Genomic DNA, 12,077 nt, shown 5'->3' with positions numbered 1-12,077 from the left:
AAGTTCCTGAGCACACAGAGCCTTGACTACAACATCGCAGAAACTTTTCCTGAAGAAATGATGTCTAGGGAGAGACCTGAAGGATTACAGGGAAGGGAAAGACGCCATGGAAAGGGAACTTCACGGGCAAAGTCTCCCAGTCAAGAGGAAGCAGGGTGGTTGCAGAGGTGAGCAAGGGGTCGAGGGAGAAGCTGGAAAACCAGCTGAGGCTCTGCCAAGAGTGGCCAATGTCTTAGAAAGCAAGAGCATTGGCTTCTTGCTGTTGCAGCTTTTCCAGGAACATAGTTGCCCACCTCCTCACACAGTTCTGTCCATCCCTTGGGGCATATCAAGGAGATTGTGAAACATCTTAGCAGCCCCTGTGTATGAACCAAATGATTGTGTCACTCCCACAGGTTGGCATAGTAATCCCTAATGTGATGGGGTGGGGAGTGAGCTTTAGGAGAGAACCATGTTATCAAGGGTAGACCTCAGCAACATGGTTAGTGTCCTTATAAAAGAGAACGTTGGCCTGGAGTAGTGATACTCACATTTACTCTCAGTACTCAGAAGGCAGAGACAGGGGCTGGAGAGATGGCTCAGCAGTTAAGAGCACTGACTGCTCTTCCAGAGGTCCTGAGTTCAATTCCCAGCAACCACATGGTGGCTCACAACCATCTGTAAAGAGATCCAATGCCCTCTTCTGGTGTGTCTGAAGACAGCTACAATGTACTTATATATAATAAATGAATAAATCTTTAAAAAAAAGAAGGCAGAGCAGGTTTTTGTGTCAGTCCTGAGGAGGCAGCATTTTCTTCGCTGCTCTTCTCTCCAGAAGATTCTGCCAATTTCCTCCAGTTCTGGGAAGTCGGTTCTTCGCCATGCCACCATGGTGGGCCACTGTCCAGTGCTCCTGCTCAGTCAGAATACACAGCGTGTGTCTGGAAGAAAAGTTCAATCTGGAAATATCAATACTGCAAAGACAATTGCAGATATCATCTGGACCTGTTTGGAACCTAAATCTATAATGAAGATGCTTTTGGACCCAGCACGAGGCATTGTGATGACCAATGATGGTAATGCCATTCTTTGAGAGATTCAAGTCCAGCGTCCCGCAGCAAAATCCATGATTGAAATTAGCAGGACCTGGGATAAAGAGGTTGGAGATGGGACCACGTCAGTAATTATTCTTGCTGGAGAAATGCTGTCTGTGGCTGAGCATTTCCTAGAGCAGCAGATGCACCCAACAGTGGTGATCAGTGCTTACCACATGGCACTGGATGATATGATCAACACTCTGAAGAAAATCAGTATCCCTGTTGATGTCAATAACCGTGATATGATGTTGAACATCATCAATAGCTCTATTACTACAAAAGTTATCAGTCGGTGGTCCTCTTTGGCATGCAACATTGCACTGGATGCTGTTAAGACTGTTCAGTTCGAAGAGAATGGCAGAAAGGAAATTGCCATGAAGAAGTATGCAAGGGTGGAAAAGATACCCCGGGGTATCTTTGAAGACTCGTGTGTCTTACGTAGAGTTATGATTAACAAGGATGTGACCCATCCAAGAATGCACCGCTATATTAAGAATCCTCGAATTGTTCTACTGGTTTCTTTTCTGGAGTACAAGAAAGGAGAAAGCCAGACTGACATTGAGATTACATGAGAGGAAGATTTCACCCGAATCCTGCAAATGGAAGAAGAGTACATCCAGCAGGAAAGGGCTTCTCAGATTTAGCTCAGCACTACCTCATGTGGGTCAATATCATAGCCATCCATAGAGTCCGGAAAACAGACAATAATCACATTGCTAGAGTCTGTGTTCATGGATAGTCAGCCCACCCGAGGAACTGAGAGAAGATGATGTTGGTACAGGAGCAGGCTTATTGGAAATCAAGAAGATTGGAGAAGAGTACTTCACATTCATCACTGACTGCAAAGACCCAAAGGCCTGCATCATTCTTCTTAGAGGAGCCAGCAAAAGAGATACTATTGGAAGTAGAACGCAACCTCCAGGATGCCTTGCAAGTGTGCACAATGTTCTCCTGGACCCTCAGCTGGTGACTGGTGGCGGGGCCTCTGAGATGGCTGTGGCCCATGCCTTGACACAAAAATCTAAAGCCATGACTGGTGTGGAACAATGGCCCTATAGGGCTCTGGCCCAGGCTTTAGAGGTCATCCCTCAGACCTTGATCCAGAATTGTGGGGCCAGTACCATTCGTCTGCTTACCTCCCTTCGAGCCCAGCACACACAGGAGAATTGTGAGACCTGGGGTGTGAATGGTGCAACTGGTACCTTATGTGGACTTGAAAGAGCTGGGTATTTGGGAGCCATTGGCCATGAAGCTACAAACATACAGAACAGCAGTGGAGGCTGCAGTTCTGCTTCTGCGGATGAGGACATTGTCTCTGGCCACAAGAAGAAGGGCGATGACCAGAACCGGCAAACCAGTGCTGCAGATGCTGGCCAGGAGTGAGTGCTGAACAAGGTGACTGAACCACAGAACCAGCAGTCTCCCCTTTCCTGAGCCAGAGTCCCAGGAACACTGTCGACATCTTTGTTTGCAAAGGATCAGGTTGAGGAGCAGCCCTCAGTCTGTCCCATCTTGGTTTGTAAAAAGCACCGACGTGTATCTCTTCTATTGTAAGCTTTCCATTCAGTTTGCTTCCAATGATTACATCTAAGTCATTTGAAAAAAAAAAAAGAAGGCAGAGGAAGGCCAATTTCTGTGAGTTCAAGGCCAACCTAGTCTACACAATGAGTTCTAGGCTAGCCAGGGCTACAGATGTTGTCTATCTGTCTATCTATCTATCTATCTATCTATCTATCTATCTATCTATCTATCTCCTATCTACTATCCTATCTATCTATCTATCTATCTATCTATCTATCTATCTATCTATCTATCACTCTATCTATCACTCTATCTATCTATCACTCTATCTATCTATCTATCTATCTATCTATCTATCTCTCTATCTATCACTCTATCTATCTATCTATCTATCTATCTATCACTCAATCTATCACTCCATCTATCACTCCATCTATCACTCTATCTATCACTCTATCTATCTATCTATCTATCACCCTATCTATCTATCTATCTATCTATCTATCTATCTATCTATCTATCTATCTATCTATCTATCTATCTATCTATCAGAGGGGACTGAGAGCCAGCTTAGCCTCAGACACTTTGTTATAGCAGCTCAGACTCCTTGCCAGTTGGTGGCTGCTTCTCTGGTCTCCCTGTTCTTTGTATAAACATCTTCCATAACCATGCTTGGTTCTATTTTCAGTGGTTTCTCTGCACCGTAGGCTGTGGCCTTTCGAAAGGCAGAGACTGTTCTGTTTTTTTCCCCTCTGCTTCTCTTGTATTTATTGACAGACCTTGGCCCAGATCAGTTGCCAGGAAATGTCTATTATCTCTGTCATTAAATAGCTCATGGATGCAGGAATACTTTTCCATATGTGGAGTGCTACACTGTTATTGCCACCCACAAGATCTGGTTGCTACCATTGTTTCTCCTGGTAAGAGGGGCAATCTTAGGTACAGGAGGGGGAGCTAGCACAGTGGGTGATGGAGGTGGCAAACTTCCACCCTTTCAGGGCCAGGAAGGTGAGACAAATGGGGACTCATGGCTGAGGTGAGCCCACAAGAGCAGTGGGTAGAAGCAAATCCTACTAGGAGTGCTCTATTATGTAGAGCCACTGGCTCCTGTCTGGCATGTCCACTGGGCGCAGGGCTCTTGGTTGCCACATGTGACTAGTTCAGAGGAGGCTGAGAAGTCAGATTTCACTTAGTGAAATAGACATCTAAAACACAGGCAGCTAAAAAACAATGCTGTAGAGGCAAAACGAGATGTGGCTTGTGGAATTTCTGGCCTGTAGTGCCGAGTTCATGACCTGTGAGCTAATAGCATATAACAGAGATCTGGGAAAAACGAGGTCCAAGCCCTAGGTTTTTTCCCCTGTCAGGAAGATGATCTGAATGCTCTGATCTTTGTCCCCTCTTTCATGAGACGGAGGCAGTAATAGGACACACCGCATGGAGCTGTGGCCCTGCATTTAGCACAAGGGCTCACTTTTCACTGCTCCTATGTTTACCTCTCATGGGGAGCTTGGAGCTTAAGGGTTTGTGGTTAGGCATAGTCGGTGGCACGGGGCAAGAGCAACCGATTAAGATGGTGGACAAATTGATTCAGAAGCCTCTGAAGGTTTTGGTGTTGAGAATGAATGAAAGCTGTAATGACCATTTTTGAGACCCAAGGGGAAAACAGAGAGGTTCCCAAGCAAGCGGGTAAATTACCTGCCTTGATCTAGAATATCTAAGTAGCTGCTGGATAAGTGCTCAGGTCATTCATTCATTCTTTCACTCAACAAGTACTCAAGTCATTCATTCATTCATTCATTCATTCACAGAACTCAGGTCACTCATTCATTCATAAGTACTCAGGTCACTCACTCATTCACAAATACTCAGGCCATTCATTCATTCTTTTACTCAGCAAGTACTCATTCATTCATTCATTCATTCACAAGGACTCAGGTCCTTCATTTATTCTTTCATTCATTTACCCTTGATGGGTGCTGTCTAGTGAAGCGCTAGGGTTCCTGAGAGGAAGCAATAGCTCTTGTTAAATTCATAAGAAAGAGTTTGGTATCTTGAATAAAAGACAGGAGTGGGGCAAAGGAATGGTGGAAAGTAAATCCTCTCTGTGCCCTTTACAGATGTGTGATATTGGAAAAGTTACTAGAACATTCTCTGTGTCTTATTTCCTCATCTGCGGAATGGGGCTTCACTGAAACACTGCTTCCTGGGGTTGCCAAGAGGAATTACTAGATTAATGTCTGAGAGTCAGGTACAGTGTCATTGGGGATGGGGGTAGAGCTGGCATCTTGACTGGGTTCCCCAGAAGCATATTCTGGGATCCTGGTGAGCAGTTTTGTGATACTCCAAGTTGTCAAGACTGTGAGGGAAAATAAGCTACCCCACACGCCTTTTGCCTGAAGTTGAGGAACAGCCCAGCAGGTCAGGGAGGTCCTCAAAGAACTAGCAGATCCAGGGGTGCGTACTGTAGTCCCAGCAGTCAGGGAGATCATGATGTCAAAGTCACATAGTGAATCTGAGGCCAGCCTGGGTTATGTAGCAAGATCCTGTTTTCTGGTTGTGAGCCCAGCCTTTAATGGCTGAGCCATCTCTTCTGTCCAACATCCTAAGTTAAGAAACCAAAACCAAGACCCACCCTAAATCAAGAGTAGATGCAGAAATGGTCATCAGAAGCTGAAACCCATCAGAGCTGGGGCTGGGTAGGCAGATATAACGACTGAGAAGGAGCCTCTGTCGTGCTAGCCTTGGCTGGTCAGCATCCAACATCACTCTGAGCCACGATGGGTATCTGAATCAATGCGGTGATTCAGATGAGGGAAGACCATCAAAATGTCAGATGCGTTACCAGTTTGATCACAGTCCTGACGTGAGCTTCTTCAACTATTGTAGTAACCACTGCAGCTTAGGGTAAGGCTTGCTGTGTACACGCTGCTGCGGGCTTAGCTGTACCCCATCCTTCCCTCCACAAACACATGTTAGGTTTTAACCGTCTGTATGGCCATATAGAGAAGGGTTTATTATGGCTCGAATGTGAAGTATGCCTCGTAGGCTGGACCCTCTCTAGTGGTGGCGAGCAGGTCCCCACTTGAAGTAGGAGGTCCTGGAAACTTTAAGAGGAAGGGTTTTGCCAGAGGGGTACGTTACTATGTATACTTTTTGGAAGATTATAACTAGTCCCAGTTTCCTTCCAACCCCCTTGTTTTTTTATGTCACCAAGTGGGTAGCTTCTGTCACATTCTCCTGTCACTATAATTTTCTGTTTCACTCTGGGCCCAGAATCAACAGAACAAGGACCATGTTCTGAACCTTCTGAAACCTGCAGCCCAAATGAGTCATAGCTCTTAAACTACTCATGCCAAGTGTTTTGTTGCATCGACAAACATCCGCCTAGTTCAGGGCCTTCAGGAAATGGCTAAAGCCAAACAAGGTCACGGGGGCGGGACTTTTATCTGCTAGGATCAATGACCTCATAGTCAGAGACACCTGGGAACTGCCTTTCTCTCTACTGTGTGAAGAATCTGTGAGCCAGGAAGAGCGGCAACATCAGGACCCGAACTCTTTGGACCACTGATTTGGGACCTTTCAACCTTCAAAACTGTGTTTAAAAGAGTCTGAGCCTGGAGCGATGGCTCAGGGGTGAAGAACACCACTGTCCATGCAGAGGACCCTGGTTGGGTTCTCGGCACCCGTATGGTGAGTTCTAGTCACCAGTAGCCCGAGTTTCATAGGGTGTGATACCTTCTTCTGACCTCCCTGAGCACTAGACATGCACGTGACGAACATACATACATGCAGGCAAAGGAATTAGACATATAAAATAAATAAATCTTTAAAAAAGCCTCTCTGTTGTTTAAGTTGTTCATGCTCAGCTATGATGGGCTGACTAAGATACTGCCTATGCCAGGCACTGTACAACCATGGTGTACAGCACCCGACTTAAACCTGACAACCCAGAGGACAATTCTGTTCACATCTGTCTGGATTACTTCCTTCACTGCTCAGACAAAATATCTGAGCAACTTAGAGAGAAAGGGTTTACTTGGCTCACAGTTTGAGGGCACAGCTCATGATGGTGGCGAAATCATGGAGGCAGGTGAGTGAGGCAGCTGGTCACATGATGTGTGCAACCAGAAAGCAGAGAGAGATGACTTGTTGACGTGTGGCTCCTTTTCTCCTCTTCTTTGGTCTAAGACCTCAACCGGTGGAATGGGGCCATCCACAGTGAAGGTGGGTTTTCTCAACTCGGTTAACTCCTAGATAATTTACACAGCCTCTCACAGGCATTCCCAGAGGCTGACATAGACATACCTGGAGCCTTGTCTCCTGGGAGAGTCTAGATTCCGTGAGGTTGACAACACTAATCCTCACCGTAGCTTCATTTACAACACGGATGTACAATGGCGGCTTCTATGCTTTACGTATCTGTTTTCCGTCTGTACTGCTTTATGTTTGCTTGTCTATTAAATGCTTTGAACACACCCATGGGGGATTATTATTATTTCCAGTGGCTGAAGAAAGCACAGACTTTGGTAGAATCAGGTTGACTTTCCCAAGCCACAGGGCGGGGTGTAGAGCTGGGGTTGGAACCTAGGATGCTCAAACCCCCACGTTTAAATCGACAAGACAAGTTGGACAAATGCCAAGCGTATATCTGCTTTGCTTTGTCAGCCACCACACTTCTCCTCACCCCCCAACCCCCCCCCCCAAAAAGGGAAAATGATCCCTGCCACTCTTTCTGCTCCAGAGTTGTGGAAACTCTTGAAACTCACAATGGTCACAATGAAACTGCCTTTGCCACCCTGTGTCCTTGAACATCTCATCGGATGCTCACACTTGCTTTCCTGGCTCCTGTGTGTCAGTACTAGGCTGTGTCAACCTCTGGAGACTGCTGCTGTCTGTGAGGGAGAGCTGCCTCAGCCAAGGGCTCATCCCTTCAACATAGAAAGGCTACATTACCCCGGCCTTCTGTGTTTATAGTCTCTCAGAGAACAAATCCCCTTTTCACATGCTCTTGCTTCCTGTCTCCTAAAAAAGAAAAGATTCTCAGGTTCAGCATTCAAATTAGATGACCATGTTTAGCACAGAGTAGATTAGAGCAGGCCACAGCCAGACCTCCAGCCCACAATCTCATTAGCTTAGAGAGGCCTCTCAGAGTCTGCGGAGAGGAGAGCTGGAGCCTGGGAAGCCATCTGAAATGAGAAGACACACCACTGAAGGAGATGGAGAAGCTCATGCCTGTCTGTGGGGGAGTGAGGAGAGGGGGTGTTTGAGGAGGTGGCTGGGGTCCGTTTTCCCATATCTTGTGTATGTCTCTATGATCATTTTCGCTGGCTACCTCCAGCCAGAAAGCTAAAAATGTAATCACACGGTTCTCTGCAAACACAGCCTGGGTGGCTGTCGCCCTGTAGCTTGGTATAGAGGACACCTCCTAGTGGCTTGCAGAGATGGGAAGATTGGTTTTCTGTAGTGCGACGGCAAACTGCAGGTAGCCAGCTTCTTCTCACTACCATAATAGGGCAGAGTGGGGAAAAACAGACCAAAAATAACCCAGGATTGTGTTGGGGAGGCCTCTTGAATTCAGAGTCACGGTGGCTGGTTAGAGAGGATGGGACAGCAGTGGGAGAGGGCAGTGGTTATAAAGTATTCACAGAGTTACCGCTCTGGCTACAAGAACAGCAGGGCATGGAGGCTGCCCTGGAGGACTTCGCAACTGTGTCATTCATGTAGCGCATGCATCCATTCAACAAATACTGATTGAACAGTTTCTATGAGGCAGGCATTGTATCCAGCACCAGGATGCGGAAGTGAACAAGCAAATGAGTTCCTGCGCCCATGGAACAAAGAGAGCACATGGAAGCCCAAAGACAGCACAGGGGAAACAGTGACAAGCTAATGTGAAAACTGAGACAGAGAGTTTTTCTTTAATTCTCCCTCTTCTTTCTGTCTCCCTGTCTCTCTCTGTCTCTCTGTCTCTGTCTCTCTCTGTCTCTCTCTGTCTCTCTCTTTCTGTCTCTGTCTCTCTCTGTCTCTCTGTCTCTGTCTCTCTCTTTCTGTCTCTGTCTCTCTCTGTCTCTCTGTCTCTCTGTCTCTCTTCCTCTCTTCCTCTGTGTCTCGGTCTCTCTCTGTCTCCCTCTGTCTCTGTCTCTCTCTCTCTGTCTCTCTCTTTCTGTCTCTCTCTTTCTGTCTCTGTCTCTCTGTCTCTGTCTCTCTGTCTCTCTGTCTCTCTTCTGGTGTGTGTGTGTGTGTGTGTGTGTGTGTGTGTGTGTGTGTGTGTGTGATTATGGATATGCCCACATGAAGGCCAGAAAACAACCTCAGATATCATTTCTTGTTGGAGACAGGGTCTCTTAATTTTCTTTCTGCTGCATATGCCAAGCTAGTTAACCCAAAAAGTTTCTCCTGCCTCCACCTCCCATCTTCCTGTAGGAATGCCAGGATTACAGAGGCATACACTATTACACTCTTTTCAAGATCTGGCTTTATATGGGGGTTCTGGGAATTCAAGCTCAGGCCCTCACACTTCTGTGGCCCCAGAGTCACCTCCTCAAGAATAGAGACTTTTATGTGACTGCGAGTGTAGCCAGTGTGTTAGCCTTGTCTCTCCCTCTAGGGCGGGATGGTTTTTAGGAACTCTTAAGGTCCTGATTCCCAGAGCTGGGCACTGCCAGTTGGGAGCAGAACAAGACTCACTGCATGTCAGACCATGGCTGTTACCTGTTCACTTACAACTCCTGGTGGGACAAAGAACTGCTATTGGACAACAAGGGCAGGGACAGTACATTTGTCTCAAGAACACTGTGGTGACATTTCATGCCCAACCTTGTCAGTAAATGCTGCCATTGTGGCTAGAGGAGGGCACGGTGTCTGTAGCTAGGAGTTCTCAGGCAAGCCATCCACCTTAAAGACCATCATGCTTGCCGAGGATGAGAGGACTCTGGGAAGGCAGCGGAGGACGTGCCTGAGATGTCAGTCCAGTCCAGAGGGTGTGCAGTGTGGGGACAAGGTCTTTCTTCTTTTTCCTCATGTGATTTTTGCCAGGAAAAGCTCAGCCAGCTCTCAGAGTTGTTAATGGGATGGAACAAATGAAGGGACCTGGCCTGGAGAGCTGCAGGGTGGATCGGCACACGTGTGATCTGACCTTGAACATGCCACCAGGACACATGTGACCAGGTGTCAGCGTTAGGCTGTGCCAACCTCTGGAAACTGCCCTCAGTATGAAGAGGGGTCTTACCCTCAGTAAGCCAGGGTCTTACCCTGCCTCCATGGTCAGCTTGCTTTGTGTGTGTATGTGTGTGTGTGTGTGTGTGTGTGTGTGTGTGTGTGTGTGTGTGTGTGTGAGAGAGAGAGAGAGAGAGAGAGAGAGAGAGAGAGTTTTTGTGTTGTGTGACAGCATGGGTCTGTATATGTGTATGTGTGCATGTGTGTGTGTGTGTGTGTGTGTGTGTTTGTGTTGTGTGACAGCATGAGTCTGTGTGTGTGTGTGTGTGTGTGTGTGTGTGTGTGTGTGTGATGATTAGTAACGGATGCAGAAGTCCCAGTACAGGCACTCCTAGGCAGGTGTGCCAGGGCTGTATAAGAAAGCTACTTAAGCATGAGCCAGGGACTAAGCCAGAGAAGGAGCCAGAAAGCAGTGTTCCTCGTGGTTCCTGCCTGCAGGTTCTGCTTTGAGACCCTTGGTTGAGTTCTCCTATTGATGAATTGTGACCTGGAAGTGTAAGACAAATAAACCCTTTTCTCAGGATGTTTTGTCATAGCAACAGAAAGAAAACTAGGGCAGTGGCATTTTCATTTGGTCCTTATAAATCTCTAATGTATTTATTCCCCCCCCCCCTTTTACTGTCTCAGAAGCTACCAGAAGCTGACAGAGCCAATCCTAACCTCTGAATAATGTGTAGGGTTGAGATAGTTCTCCAACCTAGACTTATCTTGAGATAATTTGCGAGTAAGAAGTAAAATAAATCTTGTTAATCTGTTATATGATTGGGCCCATTTGTTACTCTAGCCTAGCCCACACTAACTCATATCTATTTTCCATTATTAAAGAATATTGTCAGAACAAATGATAATTTAGGCAATTCCAATAAAAGTTATCCAAGTTAAGGAATTGTTGTGCAGTAATTTTTTCCAAATTAAAACATTCCATCCTAAGAAGGCTTGTTAAAATACAGGAAGAAAACAATACACAAGTCTTAGTTCCTGAAATTTATCAGATTCACAAATCACTCCCCCATCAAGGTTATAGTAGTATGGGAAGCTGAGGAGAGGAGACTGTCAGACCTGATGAACTTCCTGCATGTTATATTGTACAGAGAGCTTCAAGAGTGTACTTTATGAGCCATCAACCATAGCAGGGTGGGCTTTCCAGATATTCAGCTGTCTTTGAGCTGTCCATGTTCCTGTAAAGAATTCCTCACACATACTCTTGTAAGTAAGCCTGGTAAACACTTTAGTTACCAAGTTGGACCTGGGTGGAATTGTTACTTTGGTTTGTCATTCCCGCCCTAGCTGGAGTTTATAGATGTTTGCTCATACCTCCTCAGAGAAAGTCTCACACAACAGACCTTTAAATAAAAGTTAAGAAATGAGTGGATAAAACTTCCTTTTTGTTCTCATTTTAGTGGTAAGACAGCAACTTGTAAAAAATATATATTTTTTTAAAAGGAGAATTATAGAAACAGACACATAGAGAGAAGTGATGACAAAAGCTTAATGGTATGACACACATAATTCCATCACTTTGGAACTAGGAACAGGGATCGGTAGTAGTCGAAGGATGCCCTTAGCTACATCACTGGATTGTTGCCAGTGTGGGGTATATGGAAACTTGTCTCAAAAGGTGGGTGGGACGAGAAGGAATAGAAAGAGAGACAAAAGAAAGAATGAGAAGAGGAACACAAGATGTGTGAGAGAAAACGGGGGAGAAGAGAGAATGCGAAAGAAAGCGTGCATCCGTGCTCGGAAGGGTAAAATTTGAATGGAATCATCCCTACAGTTAGGAGAACACCTGGCTCTCCTAGCACAACTTCCTCAAACTCAACCTGGTATTGAAAGATGCCCGTCTCCTAGTCAGGGACTGGACTATTTGGTAACACCCACCCTGTTACCTTCTCTTGTCTGCAGGCCCTGGAGATGTGTGTGGTTTAGTAGCCTGAGATTCCATGTAAAACATGGGAACCATTCCCAGCCAAACTCTGAGGAAAATAGTATTTCCGCTTGGCAGGTGAAAGAGAAAAGAGATAAAGGTTACGTCAACAGGGACAGCCTCGGCTTCCGTGGTTTTAAATTTAGATTCCGGTGGCTGGGAGCTAATTAGGCCTGGTCGTCTTCCCGCTGAACACCACTTGCCTCCATTGCCTTGACTAATTAGCTTGAAAGAGGGTTCTAGAGGAAATAGATCTTGAGTTTGGGGATGGGTGGTGGCAGGGGTCGGGAGAAACATCCCCTTTGAACACTTTTGCTCTTAAACTATTTAGAACATGG

At 46.1% G+C, this 12,077-nt stretch overlaps 1 pseudogene; it reads left to right on the top strand.

The window, feature by feature from the left end:
• The first annotated feature begins 868 nt into the window (after positions 1–868).
• Positions 869–2,600, top strand: Cct3-ps5 (chaperonin containing TCP1 subunit 3, pseudogene 5; annotated as a pseudogene).
• The last annotated feature ends 9,477 nt before the right edge of the window (positions 2,601–12,077 follow it).

The sequence above is a fragment of the Rattus norvegicus genome, chromosome 19 (genome assembly GCF_036323735.1).
Source record: "Rattus norvegicus strain BN/NHsdMcwi chromosome 19, GRCr8, whole genome shotgun sequence".
NCBI classification, from domain to species: Eukaryota; Metazoa; Chordata; class Mammalia; order Rodentia; family Muridae; genus Rattus; species Rattus norvegicus.
The sequence above is the reverse complement of the archived record's forward strand: the minus strand, read 5'-3'. Positions and strand labels throughout refer to the sequence as shown.